Raw genomic sequence first — 13,185 nt, forward strand, 5'->3', positions numbered from 1 at the left:
CAAAAATATTAGATTTTTGGATAAGACTAGCATATTTTAGATATTATTTACTGTAAATATCCTAAAAAGCTATGGAAATTTTTAGAACAAGATGTCATGTAAAAAAAAAGTGATTTTTTCAGCAACTTTTGGAGATTTAATTAAAAAAGAGAGAAGGATTGGCGAAATCGCACGCATTACGATCGCAGTTTACAAGCAACAAATAAGACTTCAAACAGAGAGAAGAAGGAGTAATATGAAAGATTTCTAATCAAGTGTCTTGGCATTTTACCCTCCTTTCGGAACCAACGGAACCATCAGATTTGCAATTTGAGCATCAGATTGCTGATTTTACCAAGATCCCCTCCATAAAGAGCTCTTCTTCTCAGCCACAACTCTTATTCTCTAATTTAGCTATAAATATGAGGCATGGGGAGCAGTTTAAGAAGCACAAGGAGGCCCCCAGAGGCTGCGAGAGAGAGGTAGAGAGAGGGAGGTAGAAGGATACCCCTCCAAGAGGCTGCAAGAAGGAGTTTGAGAGTGAGAGAGAGAGAGAGAGAGAGAGAGAGAGAGAGAGAGAAGTTACCCCGAGAGGCTGCGAGGGAGAGAGTTAGCTCAATCCCCTTATCTCGGTCTTCAACTAAGCCATCTTCTCTTACGCTCTCCTATCTCAAATTTATTCTGCCTTCCCTATCTCTTGAACATGCTCCTGAATAATGACTCCAAAGCGACGAGGTGGAATGACCATGAGAACCATCCTAGCCGGTCAAGGAACGAGTATTGCTAGAGATACGGGAGTGCTCGCGGTTGCCAGAGTTGCCACTACCAACAAAATATCTGGCAAACGCAAGCGCAAGTAAATATGAAATTCCCAATGTCGTCGTGCCAAACCAGGTTATTCACTATTAAGTTATTATTTTGCCACATAAAATAATAAGGTTTATGGTGAAATTTTACATAAAATATTAGCTTCCATATTTTTCACTTACACGAATTGACAACTTTATCTAGAAAGAATACTAGTACACGCATAAACAATTAATTGCTATGATTTATAGTTAGATTAAGTGAGATTCTAAATCATGGAATCATGACGAAAATAGTTACAAGAGATTATTGACTTGATGCGCACTCAAGTTTAGTAAAATAACTTGATATAATTATTGTCAAACGCGACAAGGTTAAGTGTTGACCAATACTTAAAAAGTGAAACTCTATTTAAAGGGATCTATAATTCATCTCATTAAGTTATTGGCACAATATGTTTCTTTAAGAAATTTCCCTTATGTTGGGTAAGATAGCCCAAATGGGTAATTCATGCCTTGCTTAACATGTTGTAAGAGATGTACTCAACACTTCTTTATGGGAAGGATAATCCTCATTAGAATGTAAGGATACCTTAGGATAAGGTCTACCTTGGCTATGGAAGTTGTGAGAACTGCACGATGGTGTGATTGTCATTGTTGAAAGGACTGTTTGTGTTTGCTAGAATCTAGATCTCTGATTGAAAACATTGACAAACAGGATAAAAGGAAAGGTCATGCTAGGCTACCCCCAAGCTAGCCGTGAGACCCTACTCCAAGGGCGTCACGGTTATCACTTCGAGAGACTTAGAATGGCTCCATAGTGAAAGGTTTGTCCATAGGGATAGTCTCGAGCAGTAGGAAATGTGGGTGCCCTAGGGGGCTTTGGCCGTAAATCCTACATTGTTCCTAGAATCTGATAAGCCCCTTCTTGACCCAGGATGGGATCCTGGAACCCTAAATACTAGTTACAAGGGTGGAATCTTAGTGGCAGAATACCCTCGTGGAATTTTGTGTATCTTTTGTAGGGTTGAAAAGATGGAAATTGTAATAACTTCCAATATAATAAAGAAGTTTGTTTTATTCAAGGATTGTTTTAATTGTATGCGTGCCCATGAGATAAATTACGTGAAGGAACATGTGATTTAACAGGCTAATTAAGGAAACCGGTTGTATATGTTCCAATAAATGTGTTGTAGGTAATTAAAAAACTAAAAATGATTTTGTCATCAAAGGAAAGCGGGTGGGCATGACCCCTGACGGGTCCGTCCAATGGTAGGGTGGTCCCAATTAGCTAGGAGCTTTTCTAAATCGGCAATAGAAATAGGAAGAATGTAGTCATTAAATAGAATCAACTTGCATTGTTTTAGGGGACAGAAATGGGATTTCACCTTATTGGACAGGAGGGTTGACGTACTGCACACCCCTCCATATCCCATTCTCTTTGAACCAAGTGCAATGGCAAGTCCGCTTCAGATCGAGCAATCCTGTAGAAGTGGAAACTTGAAATTATTGATGCTAGCTGGCTATTAAGAGACTCTCTAATTTTAGGAACCTAAAAATTAAGGTCGGCACTAGTGGGTTCGGCTGAAACACTTCCATTACGATGTAGACTCAATGGGGTCTAAGTGACAAACCTTGTGATGTTCCAAGGGAGCATTGGGCAGCGTCATTTAGAAAATCTACTGATGGACTAAAAAAAGGTGTGCCTTGGAATGATCTTGGCAAACATCTCACATAATGCCATTTGGATTAACAAATACACTAAATACCTTTCAAAGTCTCATGAATAAGATTTTGCATCCTTTCCTTTTCATTTTGTGATGGTGTTCTTTGATTATATACTCACCTACAACAAATCATTACAAGATCATTTGGAACATGTGAGGAAGGCATTTGATGTTTTGAGACATCATAAACTATTTGCTAAGGAGTCCAAGTGTTCATTCATGTAGACTGAGATGGAATATTTAGGACACATGGTCAATGGAATTGGAATTAAAGTTTACCCTAAAAAGATGCAATGTGTTAAAGACTGGAAAATGCCCACTACCTCCATTTCTCTTTGAGGATTTATTTACCTATCTTCATTCTATTGGAGATTTATCTACCATTATATGACTATTGTAGCACCTCTCACATACATACTTAAAAAAGAAGCTTTCTTTTGGAATGCCATAGCTAATCAAAGATTTAATTAGTTGAAAGAATTGCTTATCTTAGCTCTTATTTATGTTTGCCTTGAGTTTTTCAAAGAGTTCATTATTCAATGCAATGCTAGTGGATGAGGCACTAGAGCAATTTTATTGAAGGTGCATGGAATTACTAAGTGACAAAGAGATAGCAATGAATGTTTATGACCAAGAGATATTGTCCATTCTTCATGCAATCAAGAAGTGGTATCATCATCTTTATAGCAAAATCGATTTAGGAGGTTGAAAAGTGATCATGGGGTCCTTAAATATTTCATATCATAGTCAAACCTCACTCCAAAGCAATGTAGATGGGTGGCTACATTGTAGAATTTTGACTTTGATATTACATATACAAGGAGCAAAGATAACATAGTTGTTGATTCCTTATCCAAGATGTGGGTATGCCAGGTTTCAACTATCACAGAACGCCATAGTGATTGGATAGAGGAGCTCCAAGAGGCCTATCTTTTAGATTATGAATTCATCCCTATATATTAGAAATTATAGCAAGGCATTATGGATGAGAATTTTCAATATCAATTGAAAATGGGTCTCATATAGTATCATGGTAGTATGTTGTTTCACACACTTTCCTATTTACCCAAAAAATTATATAGGAGATGCATTCCTCACCTATAGTTGGCCATTTTTGTGTTTTTAAGACTTATGGCAAGATTATTAAAATTTTTCACTGGAAGTGCCTTTAGAAGTATGTCAAGACTTTTGTCTCTAGTTGTGTACAATGCTAACAAAATAAGGACATCATGTTTAAGCCAAGAGGTTTAGCAACCATTGCCTATCCTTGAAGGTAAATGGATATATATTACTATGGATTTTATCATTGGCTTACCAGTGTCTAAGAAAGGGTGGAATATCATTTATATGGTAGTGGATAGACTCACCAAGATAGCCCAATTTATTCCCACAAAATTTTAATATACATCTCAAGTAGCCAATTAGTTGATGGAGCATGTTTTCAAGTTACATGGATTACCATAGGTTATAATGCATGACATAGATACCAAGTTAATGAGAGTAACTTTTGGCAGGTGGTTTTCAGCTCTATGGGCACTAAATTAGTTCCTTTTAGAGCCTACCATCCTCAAATAGATGGCTAGACAAAGAGGGTTAATAAGTAGTTGGACACTTGCTTGAGACATCTTTGCTATCATGTAGAGAATGAATGGGATTTGTAGTTACACTTGACTGAGTTTACCTACAATAACTCCACTCATTCTAGCATATGAGTTTCACCTTTTGAGGATTTGTATGGATAGAAGGTACCCCTTTCCACAATCATTTTTTATGATAAGATAAACCCTCAAAGCAAGGAAGAATTGAAATGCATATAGGCTCTCCTTCAACAATTAAAGTAAATCTAAAGAAGGCCTAGGATCAAATGAAGTTTTATTTTGATGAGAAAAGATGGAACATGGAATTACAAGAAGTAGATTTAGTGCTTTTAAAAGTGTTTGAGTGGGTCCTACAAGATTTTAAAGAGAGTGGGTTACTTGAAGTATCACCTAGAAATTTCCTCATCTACTAGTATAAACAATGCCTTCCATGTGAGTTAGTTGAAGCTCTTTATTGGATCTATTGTGGATTATGTAGAGGAGCTTTCACCCATGGATGAGGAGGGCATCAATAAATATGTGCATGAGCAAGTTATTAGGCAATGAGACAAGAAGCTTAGATAAAAAATGATCAAAGAATATTTGATAAAATTTCAAGGATTACCATTGGAAGTAACTTCTTGGAGACCATCTTTGATTCTAGAGGAGTTTCCTTACGTCAAGGAAGAAATCTTGGCTGAAGACTAGCCATTTATGGCCATGTTCTAGCTCATATAGACTATAGACAGCTCTCTCTTTTAAATCAAACTTTATTCTATACTATGGAAAAAAAACAATAACATACATGGGATGAAAGCATTTGGAAAGAGCTTTGTTTTATATACAATACACCTCAACTGAAGCTTCCTATTGAAAATTATTTCAAATTTACTATAGTAAGGTCCTATAGTAGCTCTCATTTGGTGATAGATTCATGATCAAGTTTTGGATTTTCTCATTTTCCATTGATGTATATACATTGTACTTGATCATAGCTTGTTTATTCATTCAAAAAACTTGGATTTTTCACTGGTTTATACATTGTAATGGTTGAAATAGAGTAGTACTTTGTTTGTCTTCTAACCCATACATTGTGATAAGTCCTTATTTTGTTTTTGGGGACAAAAACATTCAGGTAGGCCTATAATATGAGAGGTTGGAAATAATATGGAAAATATTAAGGTGAGAAAAAAGTAGCTACATTGGCTAGTATATAAGGTGTAAGGGACTTTTACTTTTCATCATCGATTAATACTTTTTAAGTCTCTTCATCTTACATCTTCTCTCTCTCAGCTTCCATGGCTTCTCTTACCTTTTTCCTATCTTTCTTTCTCCTTGTTCAAACTTTCTCTCTCCTTCACACGCATCTTCTCTATCTTTTATAGTCTTTTCTCTCCTCTTCCTCTCTCCTAGCTCACTTCTTTACACTCAAAGGTGAGACATATCTCCGAGTTCATTAGGCATGACTGGAAAAGGGGGATTATAAGGCTATTCTATAGTTTATAAAGTTAAGGGGCTATGAAGCCCTAAAAGATAAGGTTTCATTCACATTGGGAGTATCTCCAATAGGAACATTGCAAGGATAAAATCTCTAAAGTGCCACAAAATAATGATAGAAGAACTAAGATCTTGCAATAAGATCAAGGGAAGCTAAAGAAAAAGGTAGGCATAAAACCCAAATGACACATAAGAAAATGTGCAAGTTGATCTAGCATTAGCCATCGAAGTGTAATTGTAAAGAATGGATCACAAGCTTCAATGTGCTTCCATCATCTAGCAAAGACACATCTGTAAAACAAGCTTCAACATGAAGATCAAGCATAAATGATAATTTCATCCATCAAGTTAATATTGACAAAGGTGCATCCTAGTTCACAAATTTTATTGTTAAAATTCATCTCCACAACAAAAGGCCCTTACATTTTTACAACAAATTGCAACATGTAGATCAAGATAAATGATAATTCCATCCATCAATTTGGTATTGAAAAATGCAACCACTAACATCAAAGGCTAACCTACATCAAGTTAGTATTACTATAGTAGGAGCTTTAATTATAATTACATGTTTGCACTAAAATAGTTAATTTATCTTGGTGAGAGAGTGGGTGTTTTCTTAAAAGCCAATTATTAGTTATTGAGATTAAAAGATAAATATCAGGGCCTTTATATATTAATCCCAAATAAAACCTTTTTCAGTAGGATATCTCTTGAAGAACATTGAGCCATTACATCTACAAGCTGAAGTAAATACTTGAAGTTGCAAATAGTGACTTGCCTTCTACTCGTACCTTATGGGCCAAAGGGAAAGTGATGGTATACCGAGGGACCATCACCTGCAATAGGAGTGGCCCCAAGGTACCCATCTTGATTAAATCCAGTTTAATGAGCACAGTTCAAAAATTTCCAACTTAAGTAGAGCTATATCATTTTGTAGGTAATTGGAGATAAACCACCAAATTCATGTTTTTTCAAAGCCCTTGGATGCAGATCTTTGTACAAGACAATGTAGTTGCCTATTTGCTTCATATGTTGAATTCAAAGAATTGGCCCTACTTGGGATAGAATTACTTTGTGGGTGCATGTTGAGGGTCTATTATTGCTTCTATGTATGTATCTAATACATTTGAATGGTAATTTGTCCTTATCAAATGTAGTGATGCTAAGGGCATCAACTGGATAGTGGATTGGCATATTGAGAAATTTGGTAGAAATTGAGACAAAGTGCTCGATATTGAAAAAATGAAATGATAAGATCAAATTCCAAAGGCCCATCAAGGTAGGTGGACTAGATTGAAGAGATGTGTTGGCGCAAGAAAACAATTGGATTTGGCACATTAACTAAAAATAGGTCATCATAAAACCAAAATGTATGTGAGAAGTGCTTCAAGATATCAAATCTTTTGGTATACACTAGTCTTTTGCAAAAATTGTATTCAAAGAAGCACAGATAGAGGTTACACCACAAGGAAGAGTAGCTAAAACCCATAGGAATGCCTTGACATTGTCTTTTGGCTTTCTCAAAAAGCATAACGTAGATATGATCTGTGTTCCATGCATTTAGCTTGATAAATTCATCCATTGAGAATGTGAGTTTGCTAGCTTTATGTTTAGGGCTCTAGCTTACTTGGCTAGAGCCTTGGTCAAGGGTAAGAGTAGAAGTATTATACAGTTTGAAGGCCCATGTAATTATTTGTTCAATAACTTCAGTCAGACCAAGTTCCCCATGGTGTGATATATTCTCATAGCATTTGGTTATGTTTGATAAACAACAATCGAATATGGCATGTGGCAACTTGATAAAGGCCTCTTGAGCTGATTTTATTGACCAAAATGATTGGATATTTGAACCCAAAACCAAAAAAATGTGCATATTTAGTTTTCTAGCCGATTCCATCACATAAATTCCAAGCAAGCATTGATAATGGTAGCCAAATTGAGTGTAAAGTTTGTATATGTAGAACTTGTAGCATTAGTAAGCCATCTAAAGTCATTTTTGTGAAATTTAAATGTGCCCATAAGAAATGGTAAATTAGGGCTAGTATGATATGGAATATCCACATTCCCAAACCACTAAATATTTTATAAAGCCCATTGAGATCTAAATTAGTATTCTAGAAATTAGTGGTACTGAATTTGTTTTTTGTAAAATAAAGTATAAGCTTCTTGCAAACGAATGATGGATTGTTGTTTGCTTTGTTGATCTGAGAGACAAAAAAACCATTAACTAGTTGATATAGGTCATTCATACAATCATAGCTAAAGTTTACCATGATAGGGATGCTTTCAAGCTTGTTCTCAAGAGAAAACTTAAATGTATTTAGATATATTTCTTTAAGATCAAGGACCTTAATAAACTCATTAAAGCCACAAATAAGAGACTGCTTGACTTTAGTTTGTGTTGAAAAGCTTAGAGGGGATGCGTTTAAACCTTTAGCCATTTGTTTCCTCAAATAAGGATTAGATACAATGTTTAGGTTCATTGTATCGACATGATCAAGATCCATGAAATAAAAGTCACATGAGTATTTATGAAAGTTACAAGAACCAAATGCAATAGTAAAAACCATGCATTTCAAGAAAAATGCAAAATCTTCCAACCAAATACATTATCCTTGAATATATGCAAAGGTTTTCCAATGAGAAATAAAAATTCATTATAGCACTTATTGGGGGAGATTTTGTCCACCAACAAGGCATTGCAATAAGTAAGATGTATGATGGGAAAATATTTCCTATCTTTAATTTTCTTGATTTGACCATGCTTCTACCAGTTGCATTAATAAAAAAGAAGTTGCCTGGTAGAGTTACAATTATCAAGATGGACGCCCTTCCTTTTGAAACTGTGTGAAGTAGATTTGTTGGAAGCTTGAGACAAATATGTTGTAGGCTTGTTGCCAAAGTTTTTTGGCATGTAGTGGCTTTGGGGCCTTCTATTGCCTCTTTTCATAAAGTTGGAACTCCTAATTGATGGAGTGCTATTATCTCCTTGCAGTTGCTTCAGTGGGTTGAAGCATCTCTCATTTATCTTCACCTTTCATACTTGGCACTAGGTTGGAAGCCTTCTTAGAAATCATAAGATTTTCAGCTACTCTTAAGCCCATTTCTCTAAAGTATGCAAACATTCTATCCAATTGAAGAATATCCGCATACACTCATGCAAGCTTTTTGTCAAAAAATTTGAGTCAACATTATGCATATTGAACCATAAAGCATGGTCAAACCATAAGATGGTATTGTTTTTGCATCCTCCATGATAGCCTAAGATGTTATAGCAACATTTGATGAAATGTCCAAGTAGATTAAACGCATCATAAAGAAATTTTTCATCATGCTTATGGTCATTCATTTTTTTGGACTTTGCTAAAATGCATACATCATAAGGAGAGGGACATCTATTTGCCTCAAACATAATCATGGTGATTGGACCATTGAGAATAATGGTTTTTGAGAGGGATGAAGTGGCTTCTAATGCAAGAGAAGAAGATTCTTTACTAGCTAGTGCTATATCATCCTTACCAAACAAGGGGTTGTAAGAGTAAACACCACATATGACCATGGCTGGTGGTTTACTATTGAAGATAAATTTCTAGAAGTCTCGATGACGGGCTGAATGCATCTACATAGGAATGTGGCTCTTATTTCTTGACTTGTTTTGGCATTTCCCATGTAGCATTTAAAAAATCAACTTCCTCTTCTAAAAAATCAAGAGGGACCAAAGCTTTTCTTTGAGTTCTAGTTGGTGGAGTTGGGGTGTCAAAATCCAAATATTTATTTCATCTTGGATTCTCTTCTTGGAAGGGAATTCCAACATGTTAGAACATGCTTTTAATGATGGATTTTGATGAATCTATCTAGCTTCTTAGATTGAATTCATCCGCTCTCACCAAGTTATCCATATTATCCATCAAGGTCCTTAGTTTTGAGATAGCATGCACATGATTTGAAAGATAGATGTGGTAAACCTTTAGCTAACTGGTTGAATCCAATTATAGCAGTAGTAAATTCTCAATCTTTGGATTGTTGCCAAGGCTAGCTTGATCAAGATCACTCAAGGCTTGATGGAATTCACTAGCATTGATATAGGCTAACAAGCCTTGGACAAAGATTGAAGGTGGAGGTAGTGGATCTACATAGTCTATGGCTAGAAGTTCAGAGTGTCATAGTCTATGGCTAGAAATTCAGAGTGTCACCCCTTATGATAAAAAAGAATTCATCAATATAAGAGTCAGCAAAGAAGCAAGAGTAGTTTTAAAAAAGTTTAAATTAAAAATTTTCATAGATAAAAATTATAGAGGAGAGTTTCCATATCACCATTTGTGTTTAAGCTGAGCATAGCAACTCAATAGTAATTGCAAAACAATATTCATAGAATAATGCCAGGAAGATTTATATATTCATAGCTATAAAATACATGATACAATAGTCTAGCTTGCACAATCATAAGACTCAAAAGAATAGCCAAGTCATGACATGTTAAGCATGCACACGAAGGAGGGATATCGCATGTTACCTAAAATCAAATAAGTAGATTATTAGTAAGGACTTAATAATTCTAATTACAATGTAGGCATCTATAGTAGTATCCAATTGTTACTAGCCTTGTCAACTACATGAAACAAGTTTACCTTGTTCATGTCCATAAGATTGGATAGTGGCATAGCTCCAAGCTTGAACATGTGCTATAAAGCAATGGTATTTAGAATAGTTGAGGAGTAGGACTAAGAGCAGTATTATGTTTATTAGCTCTCAATCAAGCATACAACAGCTAATGGGCATACAAAATAGAAGCATTGCTCATATATATAAGCCACTTGCTATGGAAGAAACCAAACTAGATAAGGTTCAACATCCTTGTTTCAAGAAAAGAGTAATGGATTTAGTTCCATGGGTATCTTTGAGTGTTGGGATAAAGGACATTGCGCGTGTCCGCCTGTAAGGGCCATGTTGTACATAGTACGTATACCTATCTAAAATCATTATTGAGATACACTCTTTAGTACCACAAATCATGTGTCTCTTTCTCTTCTCTCTCTCAACCTGCATCTCTACACAAAAGCTCCATTGCAACTAACTCAACAAAGTGGTATCAGAGCTTGGTTCAGGCAATTAGGAGCTTGGCATTTCTTTAGGTGCAGGAGCTTGAAGTTGAAGAAGAGTTCACTGTGAAGAGTCTATAGGCAGGGTAGCAAGGTTTGACTCTTCTTCTTCAAGCTTGAAGCTTCCCTCTTCATTCGAGCTTGTTGGCAGCCATCATTGGCCACTTGGGGACCCTCCCCATCATCTGCAACACTTGGACCATTATTCCAATCTCTTCAAGGCTGAAGGCACCATTAGCGTGGGTATGCAAATCTGGTTTTCAACATGCTTAGGACCTACAGTAGTTGCTCTTAATTTGGCATCATGGTTGTGCTCCATAATTTGCATCTAATGCTTAGCATTGAGCATTGAAGTGTAGTATTACACTTGGGACTGATATACATTCAGCCTCAGGTCTAAAATACACAGTATTCAGATCTATAATAAACAGGGTAGCACCTGCTCTCTTGAGATTGATGTTCATATGATGTATCTTGATATTGGATGCTTTGGGAACCATGTGGCATTGTCTTGAGGCCATTTTGAGCTATTCTTGGCAAGGATTTGGCTCATTTTGTAGACATATTTGGTTACTAGAATAACATGGTTGAATGACATTTTGACTGCATATGCATTATGTCTTACTTCTAGACTTGGTCTCGAGCATTCTATACCATGTATTCATGCTTATGGTTGATGTTACATTCTTGGATTTAATTCCGAAATGCATTTGAGCAATGATTAAAGCTCATTTTTGGATCAGCTTTACCTACAAGTCTATTGTTGTACATTCAAGACAGTTTCTTGCATATTCAGGACATCATACCTCACTATCAAGAAATTTGATATGTTTCTATGCAAGAACATTATGGTGATGTTTTGAGAAGCTTTGCATGATCTTTAGAGCTCAATCTTAGTTAGTCTGAGAGGTTATTTCAGTTCTGAATTTTCAGGACAAATTTTTCGTGAATGTCAGGACTGCACTTTTGAATTGTAGGACAACCACATGTATTGTTAGAAATTTCAAGACTGCACTCCTAAATTGCAAGACAACCACCTATATTGTTAGGAATTTTAAGACTACCCTCTGTTTTTTGTTAGAAAATTGGTATGTTTACTGTCATTGAATGCTTCTGAGGCATTTTGGGCAATGAATTGATGTATGTTCTTGTTGCTACATACTTGGGGGTATTCCTCACATACTACTGATTGGATTTTGGAGCTTCCATTGCTTGGCATTAGCTGTCATTTACTATCATACATTTATTTGGCTATAAATCATGGCTAGCAGTAGTGACAATCATCTTATGCATATCAAGAAGCTTGAAGGAGCACACAACTTTGTAGTTTGGCAAAAGTAGTGCTATAATATCTTGTTGCAAAAGAAGCAAGCAAAGCTGATTAAAGTAAAGGGAACAAAACCAGTTGATGTAGAGTAGGATGACTGGGATGAGCTGAATGAGCTTGCACGCTCGACCATTGAGCTATCGATTTTTAATGCCTTACTATTTAACATTGAAGGGTTGGATTCTGCTTATGACATTTGGAAGCGATTGGAAGAATTGTATGCGTAAAAGAGTGCTGCAAGAAAAGTTTAGTGGTTGAAGAAACTCATGGATTTGTGTATGAAAGAGGGTACTGCAATGTCTACTCACCTTAGTGAGTTTAACTACATTTTTAACAATCTGGATTGTTTTCACATAACACTGTAATCAGCTTGCCACTTTAAAATTCAGTATTGATGGAGTTCAAATCTACGTTCTTGCTAGGCTAAAAGAAATTGTCTAATGGCAATAACTCATATTCCTGATTAAAATAACCATAAAAAATATTTCAATTATTTATAGTAAAAAATTGGGCGACAACATTGCAAATTTAACCAAACACATAAATAACAAGCATATATGTGTGTTGCATAACCAAGAGAGGAAAGGAAATTTAATATCATGCCTTAAGGTTTAGAATAACTGTAATGGTAATAATAACTATGGAACTACAATGTGCATCCACTAAATTGAAAAATAGGGGACTGAATTAGTGTCCCATACTTAACATTTTTAAGCATATTGATGAAAGGGATGTAACATTAAATATTATAGGGCTAGAGAACAAGACCCAAGATTGGGTCAAATTTTTATTTTCATTGCTCTAAGAAAGATTATAAAAGGGTTTCCTAATATATTATCCAATGTAAACTATAGGTAGAGAAATTATTGCAATTAAAACTATGATTCCATAAAGGAAAATTATTTTCAAAGAAGATTGTCAAAAGAGATGAAAAATCCTTGCTTAAGGCAAAGTTACCTACTTAAATAGGCTAAAAGCTAGGCATGTTCTTAGCTTATTATTTGCAAAATACTAATTGCATGCATGGGTCCAAACCCTATAGGGTTTTCATCCTTACACTTTAACTTCCTCTCCCTTCTCTCTCCTCTTCTTGGAATTCTCTCTCCTTGTCTTTGTCTCTCTTCTCCTAGTCTCTGTCTCTCCTCTTATTTCTCTCTTTCTGTCTCTTTT

Source organism: Lygodium microphyllum, chromosome 15 (genome assembly GCF_053477565.2).
Source record: "Lygodium microphyllum isolate KBCC chromosome 15, Lygodium_microphyllum_v1.1.10, whole genome shotgun sequence".
NCBI classification, from domain to species: domain Eukaryota; kingdom Viridiplantae; phylum Streptophyta; class Polypodiopsida; order Schizaeales; family Lygodiaceae; genus Lygodium; species Lygodium microphyllum.